Here is a 20,058-nt window from a genome sequence, read left to right on the forward strand (position 1 = left end):
GACACAGATAGAAGCTCCATGCCACTTGCTTTTTTCTGATTCTGACACACGGAGGTTTAAAACAAACAAAAGGAAGTTTTTCTTCACTCAGTGCACAGTCAACCTATGGCACTTCTTGCCAGGGGATGCGGTAAAGGCTAGAACAGGGTTCAAAAAAGAGCTAAATAGATTCATGGAGGTTAGGTCCAGCCAGCCCACTCTCCTACTTAAGAATGTCCTACTTCTCAGGACATCCACTATATCAGGTGTTTCGGAAAAAGGTGTGTGTGGATGGGGAAGAAGGTTTTTTTCCGAAAGAAGTGGCCTCCAGGAAAAATCACAGGTGCCTTAGTGGCCACTCCATCCATAGTAATCACAACTTAAATGCGAGATAGCGTCCAATGAATGTGGACACTATCTTTTGAAAAAGCAGATCGCTTTTTCAATGCACTTTTGCTGTGTGGACACTCTCTTTTGGAAGAAATGTTTTCAGAAGATCTCTTCCAGAAAAGCTTCTTCCAAAAGAAGTCTGCAGTCTAGACATAGCCTGAGGTATCAATTGTATACAAATGATGAACATGAGGAGTGCCAGGGTATCACAGTGATGCAATTGCAAAAAAAAAAAAAAGGCTAATATCAGTCAGCAATGTCCTGTGCAAGACACAGGAGATGATTGTTCCTCTCTATTCTGCACTAGTGAGGCCTAGCTGGAGTACCCTGTCCAGTTCTGGGCACTTCACTGTAGGAAAGATGAGGACAAATTGGATACAACACAACTGATAAAAGGTTTAGAAAACCTGACCGATGAGGAAAGGTTAAGAAACTAAGGGTATGTCTACACTACCACCCTAGTTCGAACTAGGGTGGTAATGTAGGTAACCGGAGTTGCAAATGAAGCCTGGGATTTGAATTTCCCGGGCTTCATTTGCATATTGCCGGGCGCCGCCATTTTTAAATGTCCGCTAGTGCATACTCCGTGCCCCGCAGCTACATGTGGCACGGACTAGGTAGTTCGGATTAGGCTTCCTATTCCGAACTACTGTTACTCCTCGTTCCACGAGGAAATTCAAATCCCGGGCTTCATTTGCAACTCTGGTTGCCTACATTAACACCCTAGTTCGAACTAGGGTGGTAGTGTAGACATACCCTAAGGCTGCCAGATGGCTTAACCAAAAATACTGAACCCCCCCACCAAAAAAAACGGGAAAAATTTTTGTTGAAAAAAGGGGGGAAGACCAAAGTTGTTGAGCAACAACAACAAAAAGGACCCAGAGAGTTTTTAAGCAAAAAAAAAAAAAAAAGAACAGCATGACCCCTTTAAAAACAGGAGGGGCTGGGCTCTGCCTTGTCTAACAGGCTGCTCCAGGCCAGACAGCTCCCCTGTAGAACCAGGTAAGTAGGGGGTGCTGGGCCCGATTGCTGACTGTGTGTAGGGTCGCCAGGTGTCCGGTATTGACCTGGACAGTCTGGTATGTTTTACCCCTGGCCAGGAAGAAATCAGAAAATACTAGACATTTTAAGTGTCTGGGATTTTCTGAATTTTTTTACTGGACAGGAGCCGAAAATACCGGACTGTCCGGGTCCATATCAGACACCTGGCAACCCTATAAGAAACTGGGGCTGTTTAGTGTTGAGAAAAGAAGATCTGCTAAATGTCTTCAAATGTGTTAGGGGCTGTTATAAAGAGGACAGAAAGTAATGGCTTAGTCTGCAGCCAGGGACACTTATAATTTTTCCTAACTATAAGGATAATGTCAGGGAGTCTAGCTACCCCATGTTGGTTTAGTCTCTAATGAGTTAACAAAGCAATTGCCTGTCTGCTCAGTCAGAGCTGATTGGCAGCCCCACAGCAGCTGCAAGGATAAAAGGGCTGTAAGTAGGTGAGTGGGATGGCTGTCAGAGGGATTGTGGAGAGAGGACCTTTCCAGCAGACTAGTGAGAAGCTGCCAAACAAACCAGCCCACCAAAGAGGGAGAAGCAGGGAAAGACTACAGAGGTAGGCGAGTCTCAGAGGGGAAGCTGTGATAGTCTGTATCGGCAAAAACAATGAGAAGTCCTGTGGCTCTTTAAAGACTAATAGATTTATTTGGGTATACTTTTTTGCGGGCAAAACCCCCACTTTGTCAGATGCATCTGATGAAATGGGTTTTTGCTCATGAAAGCTTATGCCCAAATTAATCTGTTACAAGTAGGCAATAGATCAGGGAAAAGCAAGGGAGTGGGAAGGATTAGTTCTGGCTCTCCCAAACAAGAATGGTGTGTTCTTAACCTGTTACTTAATAGCATCTATAAAATAACACTGAAAACATCTTCCAAATGTGCTTTTCATACTATCTATTCATACTATTGTTTGTGTTGCATTTCTTACTATTTGGATTCTGAAATTGGACTTTTCAGATCTTGGGTTTTTTTTTATCAGTTTTGACAAATTTTCTCCTCCGGCACTAAATTACCATGCTAAGTACTGGTGTGTCTGTTGCTGGATTGGTGTGTCTGTGGTTGGATTGGTGCACTTCTCTACAACCACCTCTTTAGAGTGCCCTCCAGAGGGGAGGGCTGCCCCCAGAGCAGAATAGTAAATATGACCGCAATTCTCCCTTAAGCAGTCTCTAGCAGTACCCCTAGTGTATTTTCCATTCTTTTGCCTCCCTCTGGTTGTTCTCCACTGCTGGCAGGATTAATCTATGATCTTGGTCCAGTGCTCACTTCCCATTCCATCAGGCCCCTCTCTCAGCAGGCTACCTACAGGCCTACTGTCAGCCTTTCCTCCTCTAGCTTTGGGATACATGCAGGCAGTACCACAGCGCCAGTGGCACAGAAGTAAGGACGGCCATGTGAAAAGTGATATCTGTCCATTGCACTCTTCACAGCAGACTTTTAGCACCCTGTTGCTGCCCTTACTTTTACACTGCTGCTGCCACCCCAGGGCTGACAGCTGGAGCACTGCTGTCTCCAGGTGAGGGATTGATTGGGGGGAGGGAGGGGCAAAGGAGTGCTCTGAACCCAGGCTGCTTCCCCATGAGGGATTGTGGGGGCAGAGGATGAGTCCAAGAACAGGTAGAGGGGGAGGAGGGTGTCATGGTATCAGTCCCCTGGTGGCTCTCCAGCTGTCCCCTTTATTCCTGCCTTCTGGATGTGCATGGCTCTTCTGCATGAGCCCCAGCCACTTGGGGCTGACAAGCAGAGCTCTTTAAAAAATCAAACCCACACAGCTTGTGCTTTACTTGACATTTTCCTGGGCTTCTCTTGGGAGGCCTCCATCACTTGAGAACCACTGCTTCAGGCACACCTTTTACACAGCCTACCATTAACAACTGAAGAGAAATTCTTCTGCTGTTGCTTCCCTAGTACAGGATATGTAGGGTGACTGCTAATTGAAGCTGTGGAATCCCTTTTTGTTCCTACTTACTGCACCTTTAAAGGCCAAAGGCTACTACAACTACTCCTGAAGTCTAAAATTAAACCAATCCGTGAGTGCTCAGTAGGCCTAGCAAACTTACTGGAAAGCTGTAGTTCTTCCTCAGGTCCTAGACCTATTCCACCACTAACAGATGGACCTGAGCTGATTAGCAGCTGCACAGCAGCTGAAAGAATAAAGGGCTGTAAGTAGACCAGTGAGCTGGCGGTTGGAGGGTTTGTGGGGAGAGGACTTCGTCAGTAGACTAATGAAGTCTTTCGCTCAACCTTATTGTGCAGATCACATCATTCTTATCTTCCCGCTGGTGAAGAGAGAGGTGTGAATAGTGTCCCTGGATGAAAGACTCATAGTTTGGAACATACTCAACTGAGCAACACATTAAAAAATTGTGCCATAGAGAACAATGCTGCACTGGAAGGGAGATTTTTAATGACGCTTAACTTTTTTCAATTCAAGTTTGCTTCTCTCTACCCTGTAGAGAGATCAGCTCAAGCTAGTTCCCTAACAACAAAGAGAGGTTGGCTCAACTGATTAAGAGAGCTTTAAACTAGGAATTTTGGGGAGACGGTTGGGAGATGCCCAGGTAATCTCTACGCTGGATTTTAACAGTGAGAGGGAGGAAAACGAAGTAAGAAAGGATATAGCTGGGGGTAGGAGAATGTACATGAGGAAGGGTGAGGTGGATACTAGTCTAATAGGTCATATTGGAGCTATAACGTCCGTGCCAAATTGGGTAAAGAATGTGAATGAGGCCAAACAGCAAAAATTAAGATGTTTGTACACCAATGTGAGGAGCCTAGGTAACAAAAAGGAAGAACTAGAGCTATTGGTCCGGGAAGTGAAACCAGATATTATAGGAATAACAGAAACATGGTGGAATACTAGGCATGACTGGAGTACAGGTATTGAAGGGTATGTGCTGTTCAGGAAAGACAGAAATAAGGGTAAAGGTGGTGGAGTCGCATTGTATATTAAAGATGAGGTAGATTGTAAAGAAATAAAAAGTGATGGAATGGAGAAGACAGAGTCTGTTTGGGCAAAAATCACATTGGGGAAGAAAACTATCAGATCCTCCCCTGGGATAGTGCTTGGGGTGTGTTATAGACCACCAGGATCCAATTTGGATATGGATAGAGACCTCTTTAATGTTTTTAATGAAGTAAATACTCATGGAAACTGCATAATCATGGGAGATTTCAATTTTCCAGATATAGACTGGAGAACAAGTGCTAGTAATAATAATAGGGCTCAGATTTTCCTAGATGTGTTAGCTGATGAATTCCTTCATCAAGTAGTTGCTGAACCAACAAGGGGGGATGCTATTTTAGATTTGGTTTTGGTGAGTAGCGAGGACCTCATAGATGAAATGGTTGTAGGAGACAACCTTGGCTCGAGTGATCATGAGCTAATTCAGTTCAAATTAAATGGAAGGATAAACAAAAATAAATCTGAGACTAGGGTTTTTGATTTCAAAAGGGCTAATTTTAGTAAATTAAGGAAATTAGGGAAGTTGATTGGACTAAAGAAATCATGGATCTTAAAGTGGAGGAGGCCTGGAATTATTTTAAGTTAAAGTTGCAGAAGCAGTCAGAAGCCTGTATCCCTAGAAAAGGGAAAAAATTTATAGGCAGGTGTGTTAGACCAAGTTGGATGAGCAAGCATCTCAGAGAGGTGATTAAGAAAAAGCAGAAAGCATATAAGGAGTGGAAAATGGGAAGGATCAGTAAAGAAAGCTACCTTATTGAGGTTAGAGCATGTAGGGACAAAGTGAGAAAGGCTAAAAGTCAGGTAGAGTTGGACCTTGCAAAGGGAATTAAAACCAATAGTAAAAGGTTTTATAGCCATATAAATAGGAAAAAAACAAAAAAAGAAGTAGGACCGCTAATTACTAAGGATGGAGTGGAGGTTAAGGATAATCTAGGAATGGCCCAATATTTGAACAAATACTTTGCTTCAGTCTTTAATGAGGCTAATGAAGAGCTTAGGGATAATGGTAACTTAACAAATGAGACTAAAGATATGGAGGTAGATATTACCATATCCGAGGTAAAAGCCAAACTTGAACAGCTTAATGGGAGTAAATCGGGGGGCCCAGATAATCTTCATCCAAGAATATTGAAGGAACTGGCACATGAACTTGCAAGTCCATTAGCAAAAATTTTTAATAAATCTCTAAACTCAGGGGTTGTACCATTTGACTGGAGAATTGCTAATATAGTTCCGATTTTTAAGAAAGGGAAAAAAAGCGACCCGGGTAACTATAGGCCTGTTAGTTTGACATCTGTAGTATGTAAAATCCTGGAAAAAATTTTGAAGGAGAAAGTAGTTAGAGACATTGAGGCTAATGGCAATTGGGACAAATTACAACATGGTTTTACAAAAGGTAGATTGTGCCAAACCAACCTGATCTCCTTTTTTGAGAAAGTAACAGATTTTTTAGATAAAGGAAATGCAGTGGATCTAATCTACCTCGACTTTAGTAAGGCATTTGATACAGTACCACATGGGGAATTATTTGTTAAATTGGAAAAGATAGGGATTAATATGAAAGTTGAGAGGTGGATAAGCAACTGGTTAAAGGGGAGACTACAGCCGGTCATATTGAAAGGTGAACTGTCAGGTTGGAGGAAGGTTACTAGCGGAGTTGCTCAGGGATCAGTTTTGGAGCCAATTTTATTTAATCTTTTTATTGCTGATCTTGGCACCAAAAGTGGAAGTGTCCTAATAAAATTTGCGGATGACACAAAGTTGGGAGCTATTGCCAATTCAGAAAAGGATCGGGATATCATATAGGAAGATCTGGATGATCTTGTAAATTGGAGTGATAGCAATAGGATGAAATTTAATAGTGAGAAGTATAAGGTTATGCATTTAGGGATTAATAACAAGAATTTTAGTTATAAGCTGGGGACACATCAGTTGGAAGTAACGGAGGAGGAGAAGGACCTTGGAGTCCTGGTTGATTATAGAATGACTATGAGCCACCATTGTGACATGGCCGTGAAAAAGGCTAATACGATCTTGGGATGTATTAGGCGAGGTATTTCCAGTAGGGATAAGGAGGTGTTAGTGCCATTATACAAGGCATTGGTGAGACCCCATTTGGAATACTGTGTGCAGTTCTGGTCTCCCATGTTTAAGAAGGATGAATTCAAACTGGAACAGGTACAAAGAAGGGCCACTAGGATGATCCGAGGAATGGAAAACCTGTCTTATGAAAGGAGACTCAAGGAGCTTGGCTTGTTTACCTTAACCAAAAGAAGGCTGAGGGGGGACATGATTGCACTTTTTAAATATATTAGAGGGATAAATACCAGGGAAGGAGAGGAATTATTTAAGCTTAATACCAATGTGGACAGAAGAACAAATGGATATAAGCTGGCTAGTAGGAAGTTTAGACTTGAGATTAGACGAAGGTTTCTAACCATTAGAGGAGTGAGGTTCTGGAATGGCCTTCCAAGGGGGCAAAAGATCTATCTGGTTTCAAGATTAAACTAGATGGTTTTATGAAGGGGATGGTTTGATGAGATAACATGATCTTGGTAACTAATTGTCCATTCATTATCAGTGGGAATAGGTCAATGGAGGGATGATAGGAGTTACTATAGAGAACTTTCTGGGTGTCTGGCTGATGAGTCTTGCCCACAAGCTCAGGGTTTAGCTGATCGCCATATTTGGGGTCGGGAAGGAATTTTCCTCCAGGGTAGATTGGCAGAGGCCCTGGAGGTTTTTCACCTTCCTCTGTAGCATGGGGCACAGATCACAGCTAGAGGATTCTCTGCATCTTGGGGTCTTCAAAGTATATGAAGGCTTCAGTATCTGAGATATAAGTGAGAGGATTATTCTGGGAGGGATGGGTGAGATTCTGTGGCCTGCGCTGTGCAGGGGGTCAGACTAGATGATCGTGGTGGTCCCTTCTGACCTTGGAGTCTGTGAGTCTTCCAATACAAGTGTACACAAACTTTCAAGGCAAATGTAAAGACTATATAACCTATTATATGATGTGTAAAGGAAAGGCAGCCTTATGTTTTCCTTGTCATTAACTTGCCTGTGGTCAGTACCTTTCATTTGGAACTTACAGGCTGATTGCTGGTCTTTGCGCATAGACGTTGTAAAAAGCAGGCTGCTGTTGTCATTGGCTAGTTGGCTACCTACCAGGGCAGTGTTTATACCTGTAATCCAGGAACAAATTGCTGAACTTAAACCAAATCTGAAATGTACTGGAAAAAATGGTCATTGTGCAATAAGCCAAGCAAAATAAATTTATGGCTAGATTTTAAAAACTTGCAGGTGCAGTCATTTGTGAGCAGAACTTTTAGTTGGGTATCCAAAGATCTGCTTTGTGTTTAGGTACTTGTGTCTAAAATGAACTAAATTTCACCTATCAATAACTATACCTGCTAAACTGCAGATACAGAAAGAGGCCTGAAAAAAGCTAGACTGAAAATCAGACTCTGAACCTCTGATAGGGTCTGTCGCTTTAATGAGAGAAGAGACTGTAGTAGAAGCTGGTATTTGGCCAGTGACCATCTGTAAAATATTTTAGAACTCTGAAGCACTTAAAAGATATGAATGCAGCTGCCAGAATGCAATGTACAGTAGAACCTTTGAGATTTTACATCTATGGCCTTTAATGTAATATTTCTTTTTAAGTAGTACATAACCACCAAATTAACTAGCACAGATGAAGTTCTACCTGATTGAAACAAATTCACTTTAACAAATCTATTTTAGTGCTCAGAAATAATTGAAAATGTAAAAGAAAGATCAGACTCAGACTCTCCTTTTGAAAAAAAACAAACCCTATTCGAAAAGGAAAAATAATCACTTTAAGCAGAGTTTTGTAAATATAAGTGGTTGATTTGATTAAATTCAAAGTGCTGTAAGTGGGCCTTGGACATATACCATAAGCACAATGAGATGTAATATTTTCTTACCTTGGACTCATGGTAGCCTAAATATTTGCTTTCAGCAAAATTCTGACCTCTTCAAGGGCACTTGTTACACTAACTCATTTAGAACACAATAGTGTATATTGTATAAACCATAGTGGCGGTGATGTCAAACTAAGTACCTTCAATTCTGAGGTCCCTTCTACACGTTTATTGAAGTGTAATGGAGTTTGAGTGGGCTAATGTGGTCAAAGCTACATATTATTAAAAGAGCCTTCACACCTCTACACAAATTCTTTTTGATCAGTACAAAGACCATTCCCCCATCACGGTGATTTAAAACACACGCTTGCCCCAGCATTTCCTAGTAAACAGCAGAGCAGTGAAAAGGCACTTGTGACCTAGCTTCTCTCCTCTTTTCTCCCAAAGTCAGAACATGGAGCCATGGCATTCTTCAGACCACTCCCCTGCTATGGCTGGGGGAATATGAATCTCTGGGACCATCATTGTAGTTTTCTATACCTTTGGTGGGGAGCAGTGGCACCTCAAATCCCCTGCCTTGGACTGAGGATGGCAGAGGTATGAAGTTTATGTATACTTTTTCCCTCTCCTCAGACCTAGGGAGTGCAGTGATGTGTGCTCTTCTCTCCCCTCCCCCTATCATGGTAAAAACTCAACACCCTTCTTTCTCTTCTGGCTGGGGCCTGGCAACAGTAACAGTCTGCTGAGAATTCTGCTGAGAAGGCTGCCCTGGCCCCTACAGCCTTTGCACAAGTGTTCATCCTGATGCTTTAGGATAGATTTCAGTTTGATGCTGATGCCCGAGGCATAGTGGAGTTCCCCCCATTTGAAGAAGTTCCTTCAGTAGCAGGCTTTTCCCCTGGGAGGTCCATTGTTTAAGCCAACTCCATTATGCCAATGAATTATGGAAGTTACACAAACTATACTCTGGAGTTTTCTGTTGCCTTACAAAATGTAGGTAGAATTTATTACTTTAATTTTCTTGTTGTTGTGATGTAGGGCATGACAGTGCGGGTCAACTGACTTAGCCTAATGAAACAAGAGACCGATTACAACGTTTTAGAAGTACGGCATCTTTGAATCCCAGATGAATCTTGTAAGTTGTCAAGGCAGTGAAGAGCTCTTCATGTTTTGATGTTCAGAGAGCCTTACTGTTCCTGTGGCCTGCATCAGGACAGTGTTGTCAATTCATAATTTTTTGGGGGTGGTGGTGAGGATGATTTTGGTTGGTCCCTCAATGATGTGTTCCAGCCTTCTAGTAAATTTTAGCCCTTTGGCCACCTATCCCAGTGGCCCTTATTAGAATAAGCTTATAGCTAAATCACTTTTTCTCTGGCTTCACCATCAAGCAACTGAACTCAGCCCTGTTCTGCATGTCTACCTGCTTATAGGTTCAAGGAAACAGTAGAGATTTTCACAAGTTAGTAGCTCTCTTAGGCAAACCACATACCTAGTACCAAAGAGGGGCCCTGATCTCTGAGTAGACTAGTTGGCAAACAATGCAAAGGACTGGGGTATGAAAGAATAATAGTCTGTCTACACTGCAATTAGACACATGGGGTATGTCTAGACTACAGACTTTTGTCGACAGAGGCTTTGTCGACAGATACTGTCGACAAAGCTTCTGTCGACAAAGAGCATCTAGACTACATCCAGTTCTGTCGACAGAGCAAGCCACTTTGTCAACATGAGTGTAGATGCAAAGGACAGTGTAGATGCAATACTGCCTTCTGTTGACTGATCTCTGTCAACAGAAGGTGTTATTCCTCTTGGAATGAGGTTTACCACCGTCGACAAAACTGCCGAGTTCTGTCAATGTTACGTCGACAGAACTCAGCGGTAGTGTAGACCCAGGGATAGTTTTGTCGACAAAAGTCCACTTTTGTCAACAAAACCCTGTAGTCTAGACACACCCATGCAGCTGGCCTATGTCATCTGATTTGGGCTTGTGGTAAGGGGCTATGAGGTGGGAATGGCCACTGAAGACCTGAGAGCCCAAGTCAGTTGGCATGGGCCTGCTGTAGTTTTTAATTGGAGGACAGAGGATCTTGCAACATAGCTTCTCTCCTTTTCTCTTCTATACAAGCCAGAACACAGAACCATGGGGAGAACTTAGAAACCTCAGTTCACATGTGGTTTGGTTCATTAATAACTAAACCAATTCTCCAAATTTCTTTGGGTCCTTGGGCATATTGCACTCCCTCAGAGTTTGCACATCTAATTTGTAATTTCTCAAAATAGGTATGATGATGGAACAGAAGCAGAGAATGTATTGGGTTTTTCTGATGTGGACCATGATGTCTCTGCTGAACCAGAAAGGGACTGCCTTGAGAATTTCTAAAACACCTTCACTCTTGTTCTGACTCTATATACACAAGATTGCAAATTCATTTCCCATGCATAAACACTCACAGCAGGTCATAGAGTTCATGTAGGCAGCTTTCTTTTCATTCTTGTGCTGTATGAAATGGGAAGTGAATTGCAAAGGACACAGAGCATTAGAAACACTTTTCATGTGTGCCTAATACAGGTGTTGGAGCAAGGTCTCCTATTGTTAGTTTAGTTCCTTCCAGTGAGAAACCCGGCATGAGAAACCTGTTGGTATTTCCACATTAATATGAGTGGAAAAAGTTTGTCTAGATCAAACACTTTATTGAAACCCTGATCTACTGATTTTTTTTTCTTTGTAACTCTAGGAAATGGTTACTTCCCTAGCAATTCCTGTTGATTGGCATAAAATAGTTTATGAAAGATCTATTTGGATTGCTAGGGTCACATTAAATGCTGTGTTATCACAGAACAGGTATCAAAAGGATGTAATTAAATCCTAATGCATACTGTAACTTCACAGCAGCTGATCTGCAAGCTCTAATTTATTCTATGTGGGCACATCTATATGGCAGGGCAAAAGTCAAATTAAGATAAGCAACTTCAGCTATGTCAGTTGCGTAGATGAATTTGAAATAACTTAATTCGGCTTTTGGCGCTATCTACATAGGAGGAAGTCAAAAGAAGACCACTCTTCCTTCGACTTCCCTTGCTCCTCATGAAATGAGGTTTACAGGAGTTGGAGTAAGAAGTCCTCCATATCAACATTATTTCAAAATAATGGCTTGCTGTGTAGATGTGCATTTTGTTATTTTAAAATAATGTCAGTTATTCCAAAATAACGCTGTTCTGTAGACATATCCTGGATGAAGTACTTCACTTGATTTACATATATTGATATGGTCTTGCAAAGTGATTTCCATGGGTATCTAAGCAACTTGTGGGTAGCTCTTCTTGTTTAACATAGGGCTGTTTGTGTATCCCTGTAAAAATTATATAGGTTTATATAATTAAATATAGCATCATTCTGTCTGTGAATTACACATGCTTTAGTATTTGTTTCTGGTGTTATGATGCTGTAAGTTTGGTTTTGGGGAATGCATTTCCCCAGTATCTTTGAATGTTTTTGTTGTGACACTTTCAGTAGTCTCCCTTACTGTATCATGTAAATTTAGATGGAACACGTATTTAAAGTATTTTCCCCCTAACTCTATGGAGATGTTGCTTTCTTGTCAGATACACTGAGCATTATCAGATGGGGCTTTGGTTTTGTTCCACAGGACAAAATACGTTAACAGTTCACAAATAAGAAATCAGACATAAGGGAATGCCAAAGTAAAGATTCTATTTGCAATCTTAAATCCTCCTTCTATTGCAGATGCATTATGCATACAGCCTTTATTTATATGGCTGCTTATGACTTCTCAAATGTATTAGGCTCTTGGCTGGTTTCCAGTGCATTTTTCAAAATCTACAAGAAGCTTTTTTGGGCCCCTTCACTCCTTTAAAGGTCAGCAGTAACCCTGTTTCCAGCCAAGACGCTCCTAACAATTTGTAGTAATATTTTTTACTGGACATTTGTGACCAACTAAGATAGCTCCATGCACATCTGCAGTGCATCTTTGCTTCATTAACTATGGGATGGAGGTAGAGAAACCAACTAGGCCATGTACAAAACCTGATATTTCAAAATGCCAGGGTATGTCTACACTGCTACCCTAGTTCAAACTAGGGTGGCTAATGTAGGCATTCGAAGTTGCAAATGAAGCCCGGGATTTAAATATCCCGGGCTTCATTTGCATCTTGCCAGGCGCCACCATTTTTAAATCCCCCTTAGTGCGGACTCCGTGCCCACGGCTACATGCGGCATGGAGTAGGTAGTTCGAATTAGTAATGGTAGTTCGAATTAGTAATGGTAGTTCGTGTAGCCGCGGGCACGGAGTCCGCACTAAGGGGGATTTAAAAATGGTGGCACTCGGCAAGATGCAAATGAAGCCTGGGATATTTAAATCCCGGGCTTCATTTGCAACTTCGAATGCCTACATTAGCCAGCCTAGTTCGAACTAGGGTGGCAGTGTAGACATACCCCCATATACTGGTCAAATCAAAACCTATTTTCTTTAGAACAAGGATATTTGCCCAAATAGGTTCTTGTATGGGTGCCCATCTTCTTGTTGTGATTACTGGCCACAGCTTCACAACAGTTTATTTTAATGCTAACTTTTAAGGCTTTACCTGCCAGTTGCTTATGTTATAAGGTTGTTCAAAACAAGTCACAAGAATTTTTATGAATTTTTTTCACACACACACACACACACACACACACAGAGTCAAAAGTAGCATCAAGTTTCAAGATAATAGCTTCTGTATTTCCTCCTCTGTGATCCCTTAAGACCCCCACTTACAGGATTGAGCTTCTAGCCATCATTTCTGGGGTGCCAGAAGCTTGGCCTGGGTGATAGGGGAGGCATCACTTGATGGTTACCTGTTCTGATCATTCCCTCTGAAGCACCCTACACTGGCCACTGTCAGTACACAGGATACAGGGCTAGACAGAACTTTGGTCTGACCTAATATGGCCATTCTTATTATCTTCCTCTCATGCCTGTGGATGTTAAATCTATAAAGTACTCTGCCATATGCTGTGATCTTCCCTGCAAGCCAAGCTGCCTTAAAGGCTAGAACATGCACTTTGCTTTCTGTCTCTCCTCACAGCATAGCTTCAAAGTACTGAGCTTTGTACATAACTAGAGGTGAGGAATTTGCAATAACCTCTCCTTTGGAATTCTCCAGGAAATCCATGTAACACTTATTGTCCCAAAATGTCATGCTTGCCTAGCACATTTTCAATACAATCTTTTGAAGTTCCAGGTCCCTCATCTATCTCATCTTGCCCCAGCGAGGTTGTATGCAATCCTGGCCCATGGTAGTATAAGGTAATAGTAATCAGGTCCGCCAAGCATACCTGTCATGAGTGGCTCAGTCATTTTTGTTCAGTGATTTATTTTTTAAAAATTCACTTTTAGGCATTGAGCATATGTGGAAATTTCCGTTCAAAAGGGTGAAAGTTTTTCAGTTGAGTGAATGGAAACAGTGTTAAAATGGAAATAATTTTGCAACTGCAATTGCAAATATTCTTTAAAATAATGGAAGATTAGGATTGAAAGAGACTTCAGGAACCCTCAACCAATCCCCTGCTCAAAGCAGGACCAACCGCAACTAAATCATGCCAGTCAGGGGTTTGTCAAGTATGGCCTTGAAAACCTCTAGAGATAGAGTCCACCACCTCCTTAGGCAACCCATTCCAGTGCTTCATCATCTTCCTAGTGAAACAGATTTTCCTAATTTCCAACCTAGACCTCCCCCATTGCAATTTGAGACCATTGCTCCTCATTCTGTAATCAGTCACCACTGAGAATAGCTACTCTCCATCCTCTATGGAATCCCCCTTCAGGTAGTTGAAGGATGTTATCAAATCCCCCCTCACTCTTCTCTTCCACACACTAAATAAGACTAGTTCCCTTATCAAGATTCATGTACCCCTTAATCATGTTTGTTTGCCTTCTGCTGGATATGCTCTAGTTTGTCCACGCACATTCTTACCGAGGGGCCAAACCTAGATGCAATACTCCAGATGTGGCCTCAATCTGCTGGCAATGCTCCTACAACGTAGTTCAATTTGCCACTAGCCTTCTTGGCTAGAAGGGCACACTGTTGACTCCTATCCAGCTTCTCATTTACTGTAGCCCACAGGTCCTTTTCTGCACAACTGCAGCCTCAGTTGGTCCCCAGCCTATAGCAGTGCTTGAGATTCTTGCATCCTAAGTGCTGGACTCTTCACTTGTGCTTGTTGAACCTCATCAAATTGTTTTGACCCAATCCTCCATCTCATTCTCCCCCCAGCTTAGTGTTATCCATGAACTAGCTGAGGGTGCAATCCAACCCATCATCCAAATCATTAATGCAGATGTTGAATAAAAACATCCCTGGACCAACCCCTGGGGCACACTGCTCGATATCAGCCATTGATCACTACCCATTGAACCAGATTATCTAGCAAGCTTTTTATCCACCTTATAGTCCATTCATCCAATCCATACTTTATCTTGCTGGCAAGAATACTGAACATAAACGTATAAGAACGGCCGTACTGGGTCAGACCAAAGGTCCATCTAGCCCAGTAGCCTGTCTGCCGACAGTGGCCAGCACCAGGTGCCCCAGAGAGGGTGGACCAAAGACAATGATCAAGCGATTTGTCTCCTGCCATTCTTCTCCAGCCTCTGACAAACAGAGGCCAGGGACACCATTTCTATCCCCTGGCTAATAACCTTTTATGGACCTCACCTTCATGAAATTATATAGCTTCTCTTTAAACTCTGTTATAGTCCTAGCCTTCACAGCCTCCTCTGGCAAGGAGTTCCACAGGTTGACTACATGCTGTGTGAAGAAGAACTTCCTTTTATTAGTTTTAAACCTGCTACTCATTAATTTCATTTGGTGTCCTCTAGTTCTTCTATTATGGGAACTAATAAATAACTTTTCTTCATTCGCCCTTTCCACACCACTCATGATTTTATATACCTCTATCATATCCCCACTCAGTCTCCTCTTTTCTAAGCTGAAAAGTCCCAGTTGCTTTAACCTCTCTTCATATGGAACCCGTTCCAAACCCCTAATCATTTTAATTGCTCTTTTCTGAACCCTTTCCGAGGCCAAAATATCTTTTTTTGAGGTAAGGAGACCACATCTGTACACAGTATTCAAGATGTGGGTGTACCATAGTTTTATACAGGGGCAGTAAGATATTCTGTGTCTTATTTTCTATCCCTTTCTTAATAATTCCTAGCATCCTATTTGCCTTTTTGACCACCTCTGCACACCGTGTGGAAGTTTTCAGAACTATCCACAATAACTCCAAGATCTCTTTCCTGATTTGTCATAACCAAATTAACCCCCATCATATTGTATGTATAGTTGGGGTTATTTTTCCCAATGTGCATTACTTTACACTTATCCACATTAAATTTCATTTGCCATGTTGTTGCCCAATCACTCAGTTTGGTGAGAACTTTTTGGAGTCCCTTACAGTCTGCTTCTGTCTTGACTATCCTAAACAATTTGGTATCATCTGCAAACTTTACCACCTCACTGCTTACCCCTTTCTCCAGATCATTTATGAATAAGTTGAAAAGGATTGGTCCCAGGATTGCCCCTTGGGGGACACCACTAGTTACCCCTCTCCATTCTGAAAATTTACCATTTATTCCTATCCTTTGTTTCTTGTCTTTTAACCAGTTCTCAATCCAAGAAAGGACCTTCCCTCTTTTCCCAGGGGAATGTAATTTACACAAGAGCCTTTGGTGAGGGACCTTGTTAAAGGCTTTCTGAAAATCTAAGTATACTATATCTACTGGATCCCCCTTGTCTGCATGTTCATTAAGCCCTTCAAAGAACTCTAATAGATTAGTAAGACATGATTTCCTTTGACAGAAACCATTTTGACTTTTGTCCAACAAATTATGTTCTTCTACGTGCCTCACAATTTTATTCTTAACTATTGTTTCGACTAATTTGCCCGGTACTGAAGTTAGACTTACCAGTCTGTAATTGCCAGGATCGCCTCTAGAGCCCTTTTTAAATATTGCTGTCATGTTGGCTACCTTCCAATCATTAGGTATGGAAGCCAATTTAAAGGGTAGGTTACAAACCACAGATGATAGTTCAGCAATTTCCAATTTGAGTTCTTTTAGAACCCTTGGATGAATGCCATCCGGTCCCGGAGATTTGTTAACATTAAGTTTTTCTATTTGTTCCAAAACCTCCTCTAATGACACTTCAATCCGGGACAGTTCTTCAGATTCATCATCCACAAAGGACAATGAAGATTTGGGAATCTCCCTAACGTCCTCAGCAGTGAAGACTGAAGCAAAGAAATCATTTTGGGTATGTCTACACTGCATCCCTAGTTCGAACTAGGGATGCAAATGGAGACAATCGAAGTAGTTAATGAAGCGGGGATTTAAATATCCCGCGCTCCATTAACATGATCTCGCCGGCGCGCTAGTTCGAATCACAGCTGATTCGAACCAGGAAGTGCGCGCCGGGACGCGTTAGTTCGGACTAAAGCCCTTAGTCCGAACTAATGTTACTCATTTTTTGAGGAGTAACATTAGTTCGGACTAAGGGCTTTAGTCCGAACTAACGCGTCCCGGCGCGCACTTCCTGGTTCGAATCAGCTGTGATTCGAACTAGCGCGCCGGCGAGATCATGTTAATGGAGCGCGGGATATTTAAATCCCCGCTTCATTAACTACTTCGATTGTCTCCATTTGCATCCCTAGTTCGAACTAGAGATGCAGTGTAGACGTACCCTTTTATTCTTGATTGCTCCTTTTATATCTCAATCGTCTAGGGGACCCACAGATTTTTTTAGCACGCTTCCTGCTTCTAATGTATTTAAAAACATTTTGTTATTTCTTTTTGAGTTTTTGGCTAGCTGTTCCTCAAACTTTTTTTGCTTTTCTTATTACATTTTTACACTTGATTTGACAGTATTTACGTTCCTTTCTATTTATCTCACTAGGATTGGACTTCCACTTCTTAAAAGATGCCTTTTTGTCCCTCACTGCTTCTTTTACATGGTGGTTAAGCCACGATGACTCTTTTTAGGTCTCTTGCTATGTTTTTTAATTTGGGGTATACATTTAATTTGGGCCTCTATTATGGTGTCTTTAAAAAGTTTCCATGCAGCTTGCAGGGATTTGGCTCTAGTCATTGTGCCTTTTAATTTCTGTTTAACTAACCTCCTCATTTTTGTGTAATTCCCCTTTTTGAAATTAAATGCCAGAGTGCTGGACTGCTGAGGTGTTCTTCCCACCACAGGAATGTTAAATGTTATTATATTATGGTCACTATTCCTAAGCGATCCCGTAACAGTTATCTCCTGGACCTGATCCTGCACTCCACTCAGGACTAAATCGAGAATTGCCTCTCCCCTTATGGGTTCCTGTACCAGCTGCTCCAAAAAGCAGTCATTTAAGCCATTGAGAAATTTTATCTCTGCTTCTCTTCCTGAGGTGACATGTATCCAGTCAATATGGGGATAATTAAAATCCCCCATTATTATAGAGTTCTTTATTTTGGTAGCCTCTCTAATCTCCCTCAGCATTTCAATGTCAGTATCGCTGTCCTGGTCAGGTGGTCGGTAATATATCCCTACTCTAATTTCTTATTATTGGAGCATGGAATTACTATCCATAGTGATTCTATTGAACATGTTGATCCATATAATATTTTTATTTCATTTGATTCTACATTATCTTTCACATACAGTGCCACTCCACTACTCTCACAGCCCCATCTATCCTGATATATTTTATATCCCGGTATGGTTGTGTCCCACAGATTTTCCTCATTCCACCAGGTTTCAGTGATGCCTATTATGTCAATCTCCTCCATTAATACAAGGTGCTCTAGTTTACCCATCTTATTAGTCAAACTTCTAGCATTTGTGTAGAAGCACTTTAAAAATTTGCCACTGCTTATTTGTCTGTCCTTCCCTGATGCATTGTATTCCTTTATATACAATTGTTTGTCTGCTCTATACTGTGGGAGTATACTGTCTGAGCTTTGCTAAAGACAAGGCATATCACGTCCACTGCTTTCCCTTTATACACAAAACCAGTTATCTCATTATAGAAGGCAATTATGTTTGCCAGGCATGGCTCACTCTTGGTGAATCCATATTCACTGATTTTGATCCGCTTCCACTTCTCAAAGTGTTTCAAAATGGATTCCTTGAGGATGGATCCATGTTTTTTCTGGGGACTGAGGTGAGAATGACCAGTCTGTAGTTCCCTGGTTCCTCCTTACTTTTTTTGAAGATGGGCACTACATTTGCCTCTTTCCAATTGTCTGGGATCAGGAGCGGCCCAAGGCCAGCTGCAGCAGCTGGCGCTCTAGGCGGGGCGGTGCAATCGGTGCCCCTGCCTACACGGCCATCAATGGCCATGACGTCATCATCGGGCGCCCAGGCCAGCAGCGCCCTAGGCAGCTGCCTAGCTCAGCTAGGCTCACGGGCCGCCCCTGTCCGGGATCTGCCCTGATTACAAGTTCTCAAAGATAATGGCTAAGGATTCAGCAATCACATCAGCCAACTCTCTCAGCACCCTCAGATACATTAAATCTGGCCCCATTGACTTGTACATGTCCAGCTCTTGTAAATAGTCCTTAAACTGTTTTTGCCATTGAGGATTACTCACCCCCACTTGATACTGTGCTACCAAGTATAATAATCTGGGAGTTGACCTTGCCCTGAAGACTAAGACAAAAAAACATTGAGTACTTCAGCGTTTTCCACATCTGTCACTAGGTTATCCCCTCCATAAGGGTCACACACTTTCCCTTTCTCCTTGTTGTTAGCATACCTGTAGAAACCATTGTTATCCTTCACATCCCTTACTACCTGCAACTTTAATTGCACTATGGCCTTCCTGATTAGGCCTCTGAATGCTTGAGCTATATTTCTATACCCCCCCCCCCCATCATCTCTCCAACTTTCCATTTCTTGTAAGCTTCCTTCTTGTGTTTAAGCTCACCAAATATTTCTCTAAGTCAAACTAATTGCTTACCATATTTTCTGTTCTTTTTGCACATTGGCAGGGTTTGTACCTGAGCCCTCAATAAGGCTTCTTTAAAATACAACCAGTTCTCCTGGCTTGTTTCCCCCTCACATTAGTCTCTCAGGGGATCCTGTCAATCAGTTCTCTGAGGGAATCAAAGTCTTCTTTTCTGAAGTCCAGGGTCCATTTTCCGCTGCTCTCCCTTCTTTCTTTTGTTAGGATCCTGAATTAAACAATTTCATGATCACTGCTGCCTAGCCTGCCACTTCTGCTTCCCCTATCAGTTCTTCCCTCTTAGTGAGCTTCTGGTCAAGAGGAGCATGGCTCCTGCTTGATTCCTCTAGCACTTGCACCAGGAATCTGTCCCCAACACTCTCACCAAAACCTTCCTGGATTGCCTGTGTACTGCTCCCCCAACAGATGTCAGGCTGACTGAAGTCCTCCATGAGAACAGGGGCCTGTTATCTGGAAGCTTCAGTTGTACAGAGAAATTCTCATCATCCTGATCTGGTGGTCAGCAGCAGACACACAGCATGATATCGTCCTTGTGGTTCTTGCCTCCAATCTTAACCCAAAGACTCTCAACAGGGTTTGCATGCAGGGTCCATGCATCCTTGTGTTTTTAAACCTTCCTGGTCAGCTCCATTTGTTACAGACAGTTGGAACTTTTACTTGGTTGTATGTCATTGTAACTCCATTGACTTCTATTGAGTAATGACCCACGTCTTTAGCAAATTGCTGGAATGTGTACAGCAGTGCCACAAAGTACACAGTAAAACCATATATGAGTATCATTATGA

General features: G+C 42.1%; 1 long non-coding RNA gene across 2 annotated transcripts in view; it reads left to right on the forward strand.

Moving 5' to 3' along the window:
* The first annotated feature begins 1,909 nt into the window (after positions 1 to 1,909).
* LOC142826973 (uncharacterized) overlaps positions 1,910 to 20,058 on the forward strand; it is a 51,721-nt gene continuing 33,572 nt past the window's right edge. For both annotated transcript variants that reach the window (XR_012901281.1, XR_012901282.1), the window contains exon 1: positions 1,910 to 1,975. This is a non-coding gene — a long non-coding RNA (uncharacterized LOC142826973). The remainder of the gene's footprint in view (positions 1,976 to 20,058) is intronic.

The sequence above is a fragment of the Pelodiscus sinensis genome, chromosome 2, assembly GCF_049634645.1.
Source record: "Pelodiscus sinensis isolate JC-2024 chromosome 2, ASM4963464v1, whole genome shotgun sequence".
In the NCBI taxonomy this organism is placed as follows: Eukaryota; Metazoa; Chordata; order Testudines; family Trionychidae; genus Pelodiscus; species Pelodiscus sinensis.